Here is a 15,100-nt window from a genome sequence, read left to right as displayed (position 1 = left end):
TATAAAGACTCTGGTGACAGCCACATGCCTCTACCACGTACTGTTTAATCTGAGTTTCCTTTCCAAGAGCTTGCAGGAGGACTAGCTGCAAATTCAGGGGACCCTCATCATAATAACATTGATAGCCCCAAATGCCCATTGTTCATGATCACCGAAAGGCATAACCCCCTCCCATCCCCTCCTCACCTCGACAGGCGAAACTTCACTTTTATCCAATCGTTAGGGCCACATATCCTGATAGGAAGCCAGAAGATACAGGCAGTCCTATAATTAAACTTAAGTCCCCCCTAACCCCCTGCAAGTTACTTGGAGGTGGCCCCCTACACTCCAGACCCATTAAAGTCCGCCAACCGTGCATAGTGCCAGAGGAGGCTTTCGTTACGCCACTGGCTGCTGTTTCGTAATGTTCAATAGCATTAAGGTATGGCCTGAAAGAACTGCTTTGACAGATCAGTATGTGGGCTGGTTTTTGGCTCTTTGGGGGACTGTTTTATGTCCTGTTGGACCGGTTTTATTCTGATTTCCCATATTTTAAAACAAACATTGCCTACAGCATGCTCAAATCCACTAAGACTTCCATACCTTGCAAAACACTTATACAGTGTGAATACATGTCAGCATCTTAGTATAGATAAGTGGAAGATTTAGAAAAATAAATCGGGAGAAAGGATCTTCCCATTGATTAGTATTGAAGCAGAGGCAATTTCAGGTGGAAGACTGCAGAAATAAAGCTGTTTTGGGCTTAAAAAATCGGGAGTCTCACGCCTGAATCGGTTCTATCGGCCTGTAGGAGTGTGTCTTTACAAGTTCAAAACTAGAGGTAGACAAACCAACAAATTAACAGGGATAGCCAAGCCAGAGTCGAGTCAAGGTCTGGCTTGGATCTTAGAGCTGTGCATGAGCCGTGCCCTGAAAATGTTTGCTATGTAAATTATAGACCAAACATCACATAAAATATGATAGTCTCTTCAAAATTCCCAAAAGTTTATTTCTTTAGCATGTGAAACATTTGACATCAATACTTTAGATTATAGGCCTGCACAGGGAAGTACTTTATTAAAAGTGATAATTTTTAAACATGAATGTTTAGTGAACTAAGAGGCAAGACAATTGTCATGTAACCCCTTACAGGATAATTGTCATGTAAACCCTATACTGGTCCAGATTATTCTAGAGCAACATTTCTTGTGTTAAGGCTTTATTTCTATCTCTTTTTGCACCTTTAGCCACAAACACTACCCAAAGGTATTGGAGTGCTTTACAGAAGCACCCTTTACGTAAAAGTCACCATTCATTGTTTACACGACTGGGGAAACAAAGCTATTTACTCAGAATCACAGGATGTTGAGTCAACAATGAGACTCGAACCGGGTACCCTAAGTCCAATGTCGACAGCTCTGGGCTTAGCACCCCATCCAGGGTACAGGGAGGAAGGCAGGCTGAAGTCACAATACAGCTCCGACACGCTATGGGCTCAAGGTTCCAACATGATCTTGAGCTGAGCCAGAGCCAGGCTTCATGCGTGAGCCTGGCTTGAACTTTCAGTCGCTCGCCCACCTCTATTCAAAACTGTCCCAATTAGTAAACATGGGCCGGATTTTTAACTATTTAACTCACTTATTCAGGCCACTTTTATTTTGGTGCTGAGCCCATTATCTGTCCCAATCTGATCCTGCATCCAGGAATTTCCAGAATCTCTGAGCACATTTTGCCTCATTGCCAAGCCCTGACCACCAATTGCAACGAGCATTTGCAATGCAATAGGTCTCGTATTTGCCCGTGTTTAAGCTATTGGCTTTATAAATTACAATGCCTTTTATTTACCTGTTTTAAAAGCCAACACATTAATAAAAGGCATTGTCATTTACAATGCCAATAGCGTAAACTCTCGCAAATGCAAGACCAAATGCATTGCAAATGCTTGTTTAAAACATTATTGTAATAAAGTTTCCTGAATACGAAGATCTGCCTGGTAGTAGTAAGTAACACTTTTCTTTTAGTTTGAGGCAGAATCGTTGTTAATTGTGAATAACATGCTTTGTTTGAACTGCACAAGATACTCATCTATGTTAGTTGCAAGTAGTTTTCAAAGAATGACCAATAAGATAGAAGACATGGTCAGCCAATCACAAGCAGTTAGGGCAGCAAATAGCGAACTGAGGCATTATGAAAGAGGACGCAGATAAGTTTCCACTCTGTACAGGCACTGCCCAGTGTTTCCTCTCATGGAGAGTGCACATTGATGTCCCATGAAGCGCCATGCCATGCACAGAGCACATGCTCAGGGCTGACTTCAGGAGTGCAAGTCCCTTAAGACGTGCTTTAGGCAACAGGCGCTCATGTTCGCAAACTCTCAAGCAAGGCATCCGGGTGGAAACCCATTTCCGGTAACATAGTGAAAATCCACAAACATGCTGCCACTAGCTGAGATGAGAGAGTAATTTTTGGTGGGTGGCTGTTTCCTCAAAATCGTTTTGCAATACGGACTAACTCTCGGTAACAGGTGAAAGAGAGTAATAAAGGACGTGTTGATTTCGCACTCGCAGGAGGATACAGCACACAGCGCCTCTCCGGTGACTGCTCCGGGCTCCATCCAGCACTTGAATCAAGCTGGGAGCACTCATCGTAAGAAGCCATTGCAGGAAAACAATTAAAACATTTATAGAGACACCGTGAATTACAAGCATTTTCAATGCAATAGATCTTGCATATGCATGAGTTTAAGATTTTTGCATTGTAAATTACAAAGCTTTTTATTTATTTGTTTTTAAAACCAACACGCATATAAAAGACTTTGTTATTTATAATGCCAATAGCTCAAACTCTCACAAATGCGAGCCCACTTTGATGGTGGCTACGCCCCTTACTTTTGACGCTGTTTGCCGTATTCAGGTTACAGTGAGCAGCGTGTAAAGAGAGGGGCACGGGCAACATTGAAGTGAAAGAGCGGTATGGAGCTCATTTACCCAAAAAGTTAAAATAAATAAACAAAGCTTCTGTAGCATGGTCGCTAAAGGTAACTCGGACCGTGCTGGAAAATGAACTAAACAAAAAAGGGTGTCAGCTGTACTTAAAGCGGACCGCGTGGCAAATTAACTTAAAAAAGTGCTGCTGCAATAGTTAAAGGGGACCTTGCAGCAAATTAAATACATAAACAAGCACGGCCACTATAGTCAAAGCTGACCCAAAGCGGACCCACAGCCATTACTATTAAAAATATAAAAGTTGCGGTTTGCTGCCTTGTAGGAAATCACGTTTTGGATCATCAAAGAAAATAGTGCTCACAGACTAGATAAAGCAGACCGTGTAACAACAGAAGAAAAAATGCAGACAAATGCAGACAAGGCGGTATCAAGGAGGTACTACTAAGCCTATATATCATTCAACAGCAATGATTTCGAAAGACCAGTAACAGGAGCCAATTGAGAATATGGCCGGGAAATGGGCGAAGCTTCTATTCCATACTGCAATACAGCATGCCTCGCAGAGCAGCGCATGCGTTGCCCATGCTCAACCTAATAAATGTACTGTGGGTTTACCAGGTTTGAGTGAGTAAATTGAGTTTTAGTTTTGGGCATTGCTTATGGAATGCCCAAGCCATGCGTAATTTGAGTGCATTGCACGAAAGGTCAGTAAATAGAATGTTCTGATCTGAGCAGGCGAATTTGCGACTCTTCATGTACAGTCTTTCTTAAATCTAAAACCTGCCTGCAAAGGTTAATAAAATTAAGTAAAGTGTATCATTTCAGTTCATGAGCTAGATAGCACAACTCCAAACGTCCATGAACATAATTAGGCTATTTGGTTTTTAGGTTTAAACCTATAATAACTGATAAAACCTCACCAGAAGGAAAATAGCCATCACCAGTGTAAACATATAAACACTGAAAAAACACCTTCACAACCACAAACTACGTGCCATTCAACAAAGAAAAATAATCTCAGTGAAACTCGTTTTTAGTTCGAGTCTAGCGGGATGCTTCTTGTGACCACTCCAAACGTCTCTGTGTGGGTCGGACTCCTCTCACACATTGGATTGGCTTTTGTGTGTGTCTTTCAATAATGAAAACACGCAAATGGTCAAAGGCGGGTGCATGTCCCACCTCTTCTAGAAAGGTTCACTCCCATGGTGTTTTGCTCTTGGGAGCATCCAGCCGCACGCGGGCTGACAGCTGCATTCCTCCTTCGTCGTGAATCAGGTTACTAATTAAACACAGCGCGTCGCTTTCACTTTAGCAGCCACGCTTGTTGTTTTGTGTGGGCTTTTTATTTTTATTTTTTGAAAATTATTTTTATTGCGGAAAGTATAAAGAATACAATCAGGTAAATCCACCCACAGGCACTTAAAGATGAAAAATGATCAAATCGATCGTACATGGTATCATACAACCATTCAGCCCACAACCCGGAGGTCAGGCGGCATAAAGTTGTAAAGTGCCAGAATATAAAAGTATAAAGGTTCGCAAGGAATAAAGGCATATTTTTAACATCCGCCGTTTTTCCCCCTTTTGCGGTGTTTCCTACCCTCCTGTTCATTTCTTTTTCGGTAAAAAACGTAATTTTAGCATGTAACAGCAAAGCAGTTCCCCCCCCCAAACTTTGCATCGCTAGTGAAAACACGTGTAATTAGTTCAGTTACTTCCTCATGGCCCATTCGGGGACAGACATCACAGTTATAAGCAAACCTCTGGGAATCAAGGCAAATCACATAAACAATAGGGAACATTCGTACGCTTCCACCAGGGCACTACCCCAAAACAAGTCCTTCCTCCCCGCCTCCCGCTTCGTCCTCCTCGGAACCAGGCTTCTCAGGGGTAAACAGTTCAGCACTGGTGGCATCCGAGTCATCATCGGGCAACCCCACAGCACACATTACCCTCTGCGCTAGTAGGTCCTCCTGGAGCCTCTCATCCCTGCGTGTGCGCCGCATGTGCGTTTCCTCAGCCAAGGACCATTCCCTGACATCCTTAAGCCACAGGGACAATTCAGGGAGTCCTCTGCCCCATCCAGGTAATAGCCACCCGTCGCCTTGCCAACACCAGTAGCAACTGCAGCAACTTATAGGATACATTTCTCTTTTTAGGTTTGGGGACCAGGGCCAACAGACAATGAAGCGGAGTCAAGGCAATCCGGAGGCCCGTGACACGCCCAATGTGCTCCACCACCTCCTTCCAGAAGTTCCCGACCAGCGGGCACTCCCAGGCCAGATGCAGGAATCTGGCTCCCCCTGCCCCACATCTAGGTCAGTTGTCCCGTCGATCCGCAGACATACGCCTCAGGGAGACCGGGGTCATGTAAGTGCGATGTACAAAATTGAAGTGGATCAGTTTGAACTGCGCATTGCATGACACTTTCTGGGTCAGGAGCCCAATGCTTTTGCGCTGCCCTGGCTCTAGAGCAACCCCTTGGTCCGCCTCCCAGGCCACCCAGGACGGCGAGACCGGCGGGATGGAGTCCCGTCACATGGCCAAGTACAATATTGTGACCAACCGCCTTCCTCTGCCGCAGGAGAGAAGGATGTTGAGGGTGTGGGATAACGGGGGTGCCTCTGGGAATTGTGGCCAGGTCATCCTCGCCATCTCCTGGAGACCTCTATAGTGCAGGTATTGCCCCCTGCCCAGGCCAAAGGCTACCGTAGCTTGTTCAGTGGACACGAAGGAGTCGTCCGGGTAAAGGTCCGCCAATGTCTCGCATCCACCCTCCCGCCAGTCCCGAAAGGACATATGTTCCTCCATAAGAGTCACCGGGGCCAAGATCCACACCGGCAGCTCCCTATGAAAGGGTACCCGCCGCAAGATTTTCTCAACGAACTCTTGCCAGACCCCCGCAGCGTGTCGCACTACATAGGGGAGGGCCTCTTCCATTCCCCGCCCTCTCATCAAGGCAACCTGCAGCGCCCTCTCGTCCGTCCTTCCCGCTAAGAGTCGCAGTTCCCAATTGTCCGTGCACGCGAACCACCTCGCAGCTGGCAGGAGCTGTACTGCATAATAATACAGGTCAAATCTCGGAGCCTCCAGGCCTCCCTCCACCCAGCTCCGGACCACGGTATGCAGGTCGACTCTGCTGCGCCCTCCTGCCCACAGCAAAGAAGTGAGCAGCATGTTGAGCGTGCGAAACATGCGCGAGGAGAGCGGGAACAGGGTATTTTGCAGGACATACAGCATTCTTGGTAGCATCACCATTTTTGCAACCACTAGTCGCCCCATGAGGGAGAGAGAGAGAGCGTGTTCCAGAAGGATACAGACTGCTGCAGGGAGTGAAGCACCTGATCAGCATTGCGGGCCAGCAACTGCTCGTCAGACGAGGCCACCTGGATTCCCAGATACCGGAAGGCTTCCAGCTCCCATCGCAGCCCTAGACACGGGAGGCCCACACCCGGATCCACAGCACAGCCCGCCAGGGGAAAGATCAGGGACTTGCTAGGGTTTATACGCAGTCCCGAGGCCGCGCCAAAGCGGTCCAGCAACCGCAGTAAAATGGGCAGCGACTCCCTCGGGGACATTAAATAGAACAGAGCGTCATCCGCTTACAGGGAGATCACATTCACAGTATCTCCAACTTTGATACCCCACTGCTCCATCTCCGTACGAATAGACCGCCAAGGGCTCTATCGCCAGGGCAAAAAGAAGTGGCGAGAGGGGACACCCCTAACGAGTGCCCCTTTCCAAAGGCCAGTCCTCAGAGCGGGCCAACCCAAGCCGAACTCTGGCCTAAGGTGCTCCGTACAGGACCCGGATCCAATCGCAAAACACGGGGCCCAGCCCTGCCAATTGGAGCACCTCTAATAGATAACCCCTGCTGACAGTGTCGAAGGCCTTGGCCAGGTCTACCGACACCAGGACCTGGGGTTCCTCCCTACCACACACCTCATGTAGGACATGGTTCAGGCGCCGCTGGTTCATTGCGGTGTTGCGGCCAGGGATAAATCCACACTGGTCCTGGTGCACCAGCTGCGCCATGTAAGGCGCCAGACGGGTGGCCAGTAGTCTGGTAAGGATTTTCACGTCCGTATTAATCAGAGTTATAGGCCGGAACGCCCCAGGATCGCAGCCCTCCTCCCAGTTTTAGAATCATACAAACGTCCCCCTGATTCATGGTGGGTGGGAGGGCGCCACACTCCAGTGCCTCATTATAGACCCGCAGAAGGAGGCGGGCGAGGACATCCTAAAATGACTGGTAGAATTCAGGCGGGAAGCCGTCACTGCCCGGGGCCTTAGCCCTCGGCAGGGCGGCTAATGCTACTCTGACCTCTCGGAGCGTTAAGACCGCGTCCAGTTCCTCCGCAGACTCCTTCGAGAGGGCCTGGAGTGTCAATCCCTGGAGGTAGGGCTGATAGGAGACCTCCATTATCGAGGGGTCGGCAGTATACACCGCCTGCAAGTGAGATCGAAGGACTCCAAGAATATCTGACTCAGAGTGCACCATGCCCCCAGCAGGATCCCTCAGATCGACTATCCGCTCCGGGCGGATTCTCTCCTAAGAATCCAGGCCAGCAGGCGACTAGACTTGTCCCCCTCACGGTGGAGACGCTGCCGGTATTGGCCCAGAGTGTACCTATCCAGACGGGTAAGGATGTCATGGACGCACACGAGGGCCATCCTCTCCGACTCCAGATCCGAGTCAACGGGGTCCGACAGAGACTGACAGTGCCGAAGTCTAACCTCCGCGACCCGCAAATCTTGGAACAACTCCTTCCGGACCCCATAGGTGAGGCCCATGAATGCACCACGCACCACCGCTTTCAGGGCCTCCCATTTAGTCGAATAGGGCAGATCACAGCCCTCACAATTCAGATCTACATAATTATTCAGGGCTGTCGCCACATGTTCTCTCCCCACTTGGTCCTGTAAGAGGTCCATCGGCATCCTCCAGGTCCGGGGACGGGAAGACTGGGCAACCCACTGCGCAACGCACGTCACTGGGGCGTGGTCCGACAAAAAACCGGCCTGGTGGGTAACCGTCAAGGAAAGGGACGCATCAATATTAGTAGCGAGGATTCTATCCAGCCTACTATGGGTGTTATGTGTCGGGGTATAACAAGTATACAGTTTCTGTGTGGGGTGGCCCATATGCCACACATCTGCAGCACCCAAGTTATGCATCACCTCCCGGAGTCGCGCCTTCATACGCGGTTTCGTACCAGAGCATGGGGGGTGCCTGTCCAGATCCGGATCCAACACACAGTTGAAATCCCCAAACCAGAGGAAGGGGGCATCCAGATCCGAAACAAGGATCTCCTGAAGATGTGAGAAGAAGTCAGTATCATCCACATTAGGGGTATATGAGTTTAAAATCAGGAAATCCCTACCATCCAACTTCACTCGCAGCAGCAAGTACCTGCCTTCTATGTCTGCCTCCGCGTACTGAACGGCGAAGGGAACCCCAGGCGCCACCCAGATCATGACCCCCCTGGCATATGTGGAAAAGGAGGAATGGAACACCTGGCCCCTCCATTTTTTGGACAACTTTTGAGCACCCTCCTCATTCAAATGAGTCTCCTGCAGATACGCAACGGAGACCCCATGGCGCCGGAGGAAGGTGAGGACCCTGTGTCTCTTAGTACAAGTGCCCAGTCCGCGCACGTTCCAGGTTAAGAATTTGTAACCCACAATCGGTGAGTACGCCCATCTGGGCTGCTATGTGCATTCTCTGTGATCCGCCACCCATGAGTCCGAACAGTAGTACACTCGATGCCTTTAACAGTGCCCCTCAACAACAACACCCTCTCTCCTAACCATTGCAACACATCAAACCCCAAAAAACACAACCCCCCACCCCCGCCTACGAGCAAGATGACAGCAACAACGAAACATGCTTCCCTGCCCTCCCCCTGCCAGTGCCAGGACGTACACGGCCCCCGCATCTACCCTACACAACACTCACTCACAAACAATAGAACAAAACCCACTCCCCCCCCCCAGTTCCCTACGGGACCCAAGTCCAACAGGAAAGTCTTTAGGTTCAACCAAGAGGAGCAGTCCCAAGTCAGACATTGCCCCAACAGACGCACCCCCAACCCACCATACAGCCCCCACCCAGCAAAATAAAAGTCCACCGTCCCGCCCAGCATCAGGCGGTCAAACACCCCAGGCCCCGGGTATCAACAGCAAGGCTAGGACAACCTACAGGCCGCCCATGTTAGAAAAAGACAATGCTCAGGCCACATATCGCCTCAGGACGGGACCGTCTCTGCCAGTGACTCAGCTCCACCAGTCTCCGGGACCACCGAGGCCGTGAAGATTGTGTCCTGTATCGTAGCTTGTTAGGTATCCGGGACCAGTACATCTCCAGACCCGGGTGGGCCCAGGCCCCCCGGCCCAGTCTCCGCCGGCAAAGTATCCAGGAGCATAGCGCCGTCCTCACCCACTGTGATCCTGGGTTCCTCAGGAGCCGCCGACCCAGACCGGCGCCTGCGTCTGCCATGGCGCCGCCGCGAAGGGCGAGTTCCCTACGTCTCCCGGGGCCCCCCGCGTTCTCCTGGTGGAAGGTCGTCGCCTCTCCAGCCACTCCCACACCTCCGCTGGGGACTCAAAGAAATGCGCCTTCCCCTGCGAGAGCTCTTTGAGTTTGGCCGGGTACAACAGCATGTATCGCAGCTTCATCTCCCGGAGCTTTTGCTTTACCCACAAGTAGGTTTTTCTTTGCCCTTGGACTTGTTGGGTATAGTCGGGGTAGATGGACACCCGGCGGTTCTCAATGGTGACATCCGCCGATTCCCTTGCCGCTCGCAGGATGCAATCTCGATCCCTATAGTTCAGGATCTTGGCGATTAACGCCCGTGGGGGAGCCCCAGGACGCGGCGGTGGGACCAAAGCCTGATGCGCCCGCTCGATGACAAAGACATCCGAGAGGCCCCTTGGACACAGCGTCGTCCGGATCCAGGTCTCCGCATTACCAGCCTCCAGCCGTTCCGGCACCCCCAGGACCCTTATGTTGCTGCGACGAGCCCTCCCCTCTGCATCCTCAGCCCTCCGCTCCAGGGCATGCGTCGTGGCCGTGAGGTGCGTGACCGCCTTTTTCAGAGAGGCTACTTGACCCTGGAGTTGTGTGATATTACCCTCAGCGTCCGAGACCTTATCCGCAACCTTCCGGAGATCTGTTCGCAATAAGTTGACGTCGATGGAAACTGTTTCAATCTGCCGCTCCAACGCAGTGTGTGAGCCTTGTATGGCCTTCAAGAGTTCTGCCCGCGAGGGTTTGCCAGAGCCATCCGCCCCCCCATCTTGACCCGACTGAGGCGCAATCCGCTGCGAGGGCAGCCGCTGGGTGGTATATTGCGTGATAGTATTGGGCTGCGTGGAGCCTGACATCCTGTCCTTGCGCATTGCCAGGACCCGAAGCGTCTTGACTAGCACTCCAGAGGGGTATTTATTTTTATTTTTATGTATTTTAGGAACCATAGTAAGAAAAGAAAGGCTTAAAGGCTTTTCTCTGCTTCATTTGCTGCACGTCATCTTTCATTACGGACGCTGCGCTCTCTTGTTTAGTTTAGTTATACATTGTTCTACTTTTTGCAGCTTTTCGTTTCTCCTAGTTTCCGTGGAGTCATAAGGCATCGCAGCCCCTTCCTGAGCTCCTGTCCCGCACTCACCCCTCCCGCCACATTACTTGTTAGTTAAAGCCTTCCAAGCTGGATTCAAGAGTTTGAAACCTCTCACACAGTACAATAAACATAAAACAAGCAGGTTTGCTTGTGCTGGTTATCAGACACACAAAGCAAACTTGTGCTGTCTTGACGTGGCACCTCACACAAATCTCTGCGGCAGTGCTTGCAGCTCTGTCTGCTTGTAGGGTTAGAGCCAGCAGCCTGAGGGTTTACTACTATCTCTGCAGTAGTAATGGACCTCCCATGGGACTTCAGTGTAAACAGGCTGTTTATTTCCTGCATGCACTTGTGCCCCGTTTTTTGGCATGTGCAGGTGTGAATGAGAGAGCCTGCCACTTTTGTCCCCAAGTATTCGGAGCAGATTTTCAGAAATACACTCTCCTTTCCGCCATTCCTTCTCTTTCACCCAGTATTTACCCCATGCGTATTTGACTTTCTGTGAGAAGTAAACATACAAGAACTCTTCGCTATACATAGATCGACTTATACGTCTTTCTCCCGGATGATAATCTGATGCATTAGCCGCATAGATGTATAAAACTCAATGGAGTTTCCTAACGGAAATGGGGAAAGTTCCTGCAACCAGCACCTGTGTTGAAGCCAGCAAAAAAGCCCTCTACATTGGCATTGATGGGTTTTCTGGGCTTCGGTTAAAGCTGTCTTGGTGACTTTTTAGTATTTGATGATTCTGAAGCTACACTTATTATAGGTCACTTGTCATGTCATACTGATAGTTTACTACCACTGGCAGTGCAGAAGTGCACCTCATTGTTTGCCCGATCCGCTTCTGGAAACAATTATCGGGGCCCAGAGCCGGGCTTTATGCTGCATTATTTATTGTTGTGTACAGGCCATAATTGGCCATACCTTAAAAACATTACCCAAATCTCTGGGTAAACACTTATAAAATCCCAAAGGCGAGACCTATTGGCTATGCCAATTCTTGTTATTTCTTCCTGAAGGGGCCAATACAATGTCATTTTGTTAGACAAGGCACCAGCAAGAAAGACTTGGCTACCATTCTGCTTGAGGTTTGTGGTTTAGGGATGTCACTAAATTATTGTTTCTTCTTCCTTCTGCTTTTTCAGTTTTGAGGCGTTTGGTCTAAAGATGCACTGTTTAGAAGCATGTTTTAGGTCTTATTTAATTATTTTATAAACTGTAGAGAATTAGGAAATATTAAAATCTTATTTGATATTTTGGCTACATTTGATTTCACAGATCTGTAAAATGGCTGGTTTCATAAGAATCTTTCACAAAATGTACCATCACATTTACCCACGGACAATGGGTGTAATCCTTTGATACATCCGCCCCCTTTTCTAGCGAGTCGGTATTTATTGAAGGTGAATTGCCAAACATCCCAGGCTTTAAAACATTCAATGCAAGGTGGAGTGACCGGTATATGTGAAACGTATTGTCACAAAGTATCTGAGATAGTGGTGAAAACACAACACCAGATGTTTGATAAACATGGAACGCAGTGTCACTTGGAATGTTGCTGCAAAGGTTCCTACTAAGTTCAACAAAGATTGAAGTGATACTGTTTGTTTTTGCAGTAATTCAGCTACTTATATAAAAAAGTTGTATGATGACCTGTCAAAATCGATACTTGAGCTGAAGTGCTTCCCTTTAAAAGATCCTTGTCACTTGCTAGATGGTATGCTGAAACCGTCTTTACAATCTTCAGAGTTAATGAAGAATGCTAATGACTTTGTAGTCCATTCTGGTGCACTGTTTTATAATGCCCACAAACTAAAATGCTAATATTTCTCATTTGATGCTTTGTGTGACATCAAAGAGAGAGTCATCCTAACTGTGTCATTTAGTCGGTGGTTCTCAGTCCTAGAGGCTGTGAATGCTATATTAATCATGTGACGAACGTTTACAGAATTTTTGCTAAGTGATGATGCCAAAGGCAAGAAATGTGATGATCTTTGGTCACATATTTATAGTGATGTGAAAAAGTACAGCCTACTGCATGCTTAGGTTTTTACAAGAAAACATGACTGCTCTAGTGGACATAATCAAAATACTAGAGTGTGAAAACTCCCTTGTCTACCAAGTGTTCAACGTAATTGGTGTAGATGTGAAACATCTCCTTGAGAGTAGGCTGGGTGACACTTTTAGTGACTATGGCACTGCAACATGCTAGAATTCTTGCCACTTGCTAAGCACAGAAATGTTGAGGAGCAATTCAGGAAATGTTATTTTACAGTCTATAGGAAATGGTCAGCAATGATGTAAAGAAATGTCCCTTCACCAACCATGGCATTTGAAGTTAATGAAGCCTCACTGAGGTACACTCTGCACAAGTTCTAGATCCTTTCTCAATTTTCCCCAGGCTTTGAAAAGAACTGATTCATTTTTGACTGCTTCAATAACTGAGGACATATGCACCCAATTCAATGCATATGTTGCAGAACATGTCCTAGAGAATCACAATCTTCAGATGCACCAGTATTGACGTGGAAAGCTATGTCATTTTGTACTGGTGGTTTTGGCATTGCCCATTTCAAGTGCCAATGTTGAGAGGGCCTTGTCACAGATAAAAGTTCACATAGGAAGGACAGAGCAAGTCTGCCTGACCAAAGACTCACTAAAGAAGTATTGTATGGTGTACTACAATAAGTTTGATTTGTAAAAATGTATTTGGACCTCATATACCCTGTACACACGCTGTCTATACACATGCACTATCAGTGCAGAAAGCAAGCAATAATTAAAAGCGAAACATTCCATAAACACCAGGAAAAACACTGTTCCTGTTGTTTTTACTGGCTCGAATATGTGTAACCAATGATAACCACTGTTTTTTTAAGGTATTGAAAACACTGAAAAAAAAACACCAGAATTGACCAAAAATAGAAACCGAAAACAGGAAAGCCTAAACATAATATAAATGAAAAGCTTGGTGTGATTATTTGACTTAAAGAAGACATCTGAATTAAATATAAGACATAAAGTTGAGCCATGCTTTACGTTAGGTAAGCATTCGTTTAAAGACTACTTCACAGCAAAATGTGAGGCACTGAGAGCTTTTTTGTTAAATGGTATCATGCAAAGACACGAGGTGCAATAGTCAGTCACCGCAGGTATTGTAATTCCACAGATTAACAACCATCTGGTGTACATTTGAGTCTTAACTAAAATATATTTTTTTTAAAGCCTCCTGCAGTAGAAACAAGCATTTACAATGCAACGGTCTCGCCTTTGCAACAGTTAGAGCTATTGGCATTGTAAATGACAACATTTTTATGTATGTGTTGGTTTTGAAAACAGATAAACAAATGCATTGTCATTTACAATGCCAATAGCTTAATTTCTCGCAAATGCAAGACCTATTGCATTTGCAATGCAATAGGTCGCGTATTTACACGAGTTTGACCTATTGACATTGCAAATAACAATGCGTTGTATGCGTTTTATTTATGTTTCAAAAAAACGAAACATAAATAAAAGGTCTCTCACACTGCTGTCTCTCTCGCACGGCTGTCTCTCACACTGCTGTCTCTCTCTCACACACACGGAGCCACACATACACACAGATCCACACACAAACACACACAGAGCCACATGCACATTCTGACTACCTATATTGTTTGTGAATACTATTTTAATGTATCGAACACCTATAGAAATCCAAGTAACTAAGCTGAAAATGCTGGGACTGAAAATCGCTTTGGGTGGCAGGGGGGGGGGAGATGAAGGTGTTTACAATTTCTGATGGTGGCCAAAACGTTTGACACAGTGCTCATTTGAATCATGCTTTTCCCGAAAAAACACTTCTCGCCAACGTGTTTTGAGACGTCGCAAGACCTGGGCTGTAAAAACGAAATTTCACACATAACCCAGTTGCGATGGCCTCGAATCAATGCAAAAGCCGCAGAGGCATAGACGTAAAGTCCAACTTTACCGCTTGTAAGAAAACACTGTGCTGATTGAATCCAGTCGTAAATATTCAGTTCAATATTTCCTGAAACATTCGTTTCAGTAGCTCCTTGGCATTAGAAAAGATTGTCTAGGTTTATGAAAAGCACAGACAAGGAAATGGCCTGTGGAAACAATGGCCCCAAACAATGCTGAGGCACCATCTGCCTCAGAGTGGTTTTGCCTTGGCAGAATGGCTGTGGAGGGGGCTGGGCTGTTGCTGGGCCTGCCGTGTACGTAGGTGACTGTAGCAGCGAGGCCCACCAACAGCCGCCCTCTGAAGACCTTTGTCCCAAGGCCAAGCCACAGTGGAAGCGGACTGAAGCTGGGTCTTATCTTATAGGGACCACCTGCACGCCGGCCGGCCTAGTGTCTGACAACGCAGGGCGCATGTCGGGCCCACCAATGCACAGCGTGGCTGGGCCCGGGGGACCGCGCGCGATGCCCTCTCGCATGTCAGGCCGAACAGAGGCCCGCTACTGCCCACTCCCAGCTCAGGAACAGACGGGCTTTCATAGCTGACAGCTGCGCTGGGCCAACAGCATCCAATTAACCCCAGATTTA

At 47.8% G+C, this 15,100-nt stretch overlaps 1 protein-coding gene across 1 annotated transcript in view; it reads left to right on the top strand.

Moving 5' to 3' along the window:
• The window catches only part of FAM13A (family with sequence similarity 13 member A), a 1,072,469-nt gene that overhangs the window by 444,713 nt on the left and 612,656 nt on the right, over positions 1 to 15,100 (top strand). The window lies entirely within an intron of this gene.

Source organism: Lissotriton vulgaris, chromosome 3_1, assembly GCF_964263255.1.
Source record: "Lissotriton vulgaris chromosome 3_1, aLisVul1.2, whole genome shotgun sequence".
NCBI classification, from domain to species: Eukaryota; Metazoa; Chordata; class Amphibia; order Caudata; family Salamandridae; genus Lissotriton; species Lissotriton vulgaris.
This window is presented reverse-complemented; position numbering and strand designations above follow the sequence as displayed.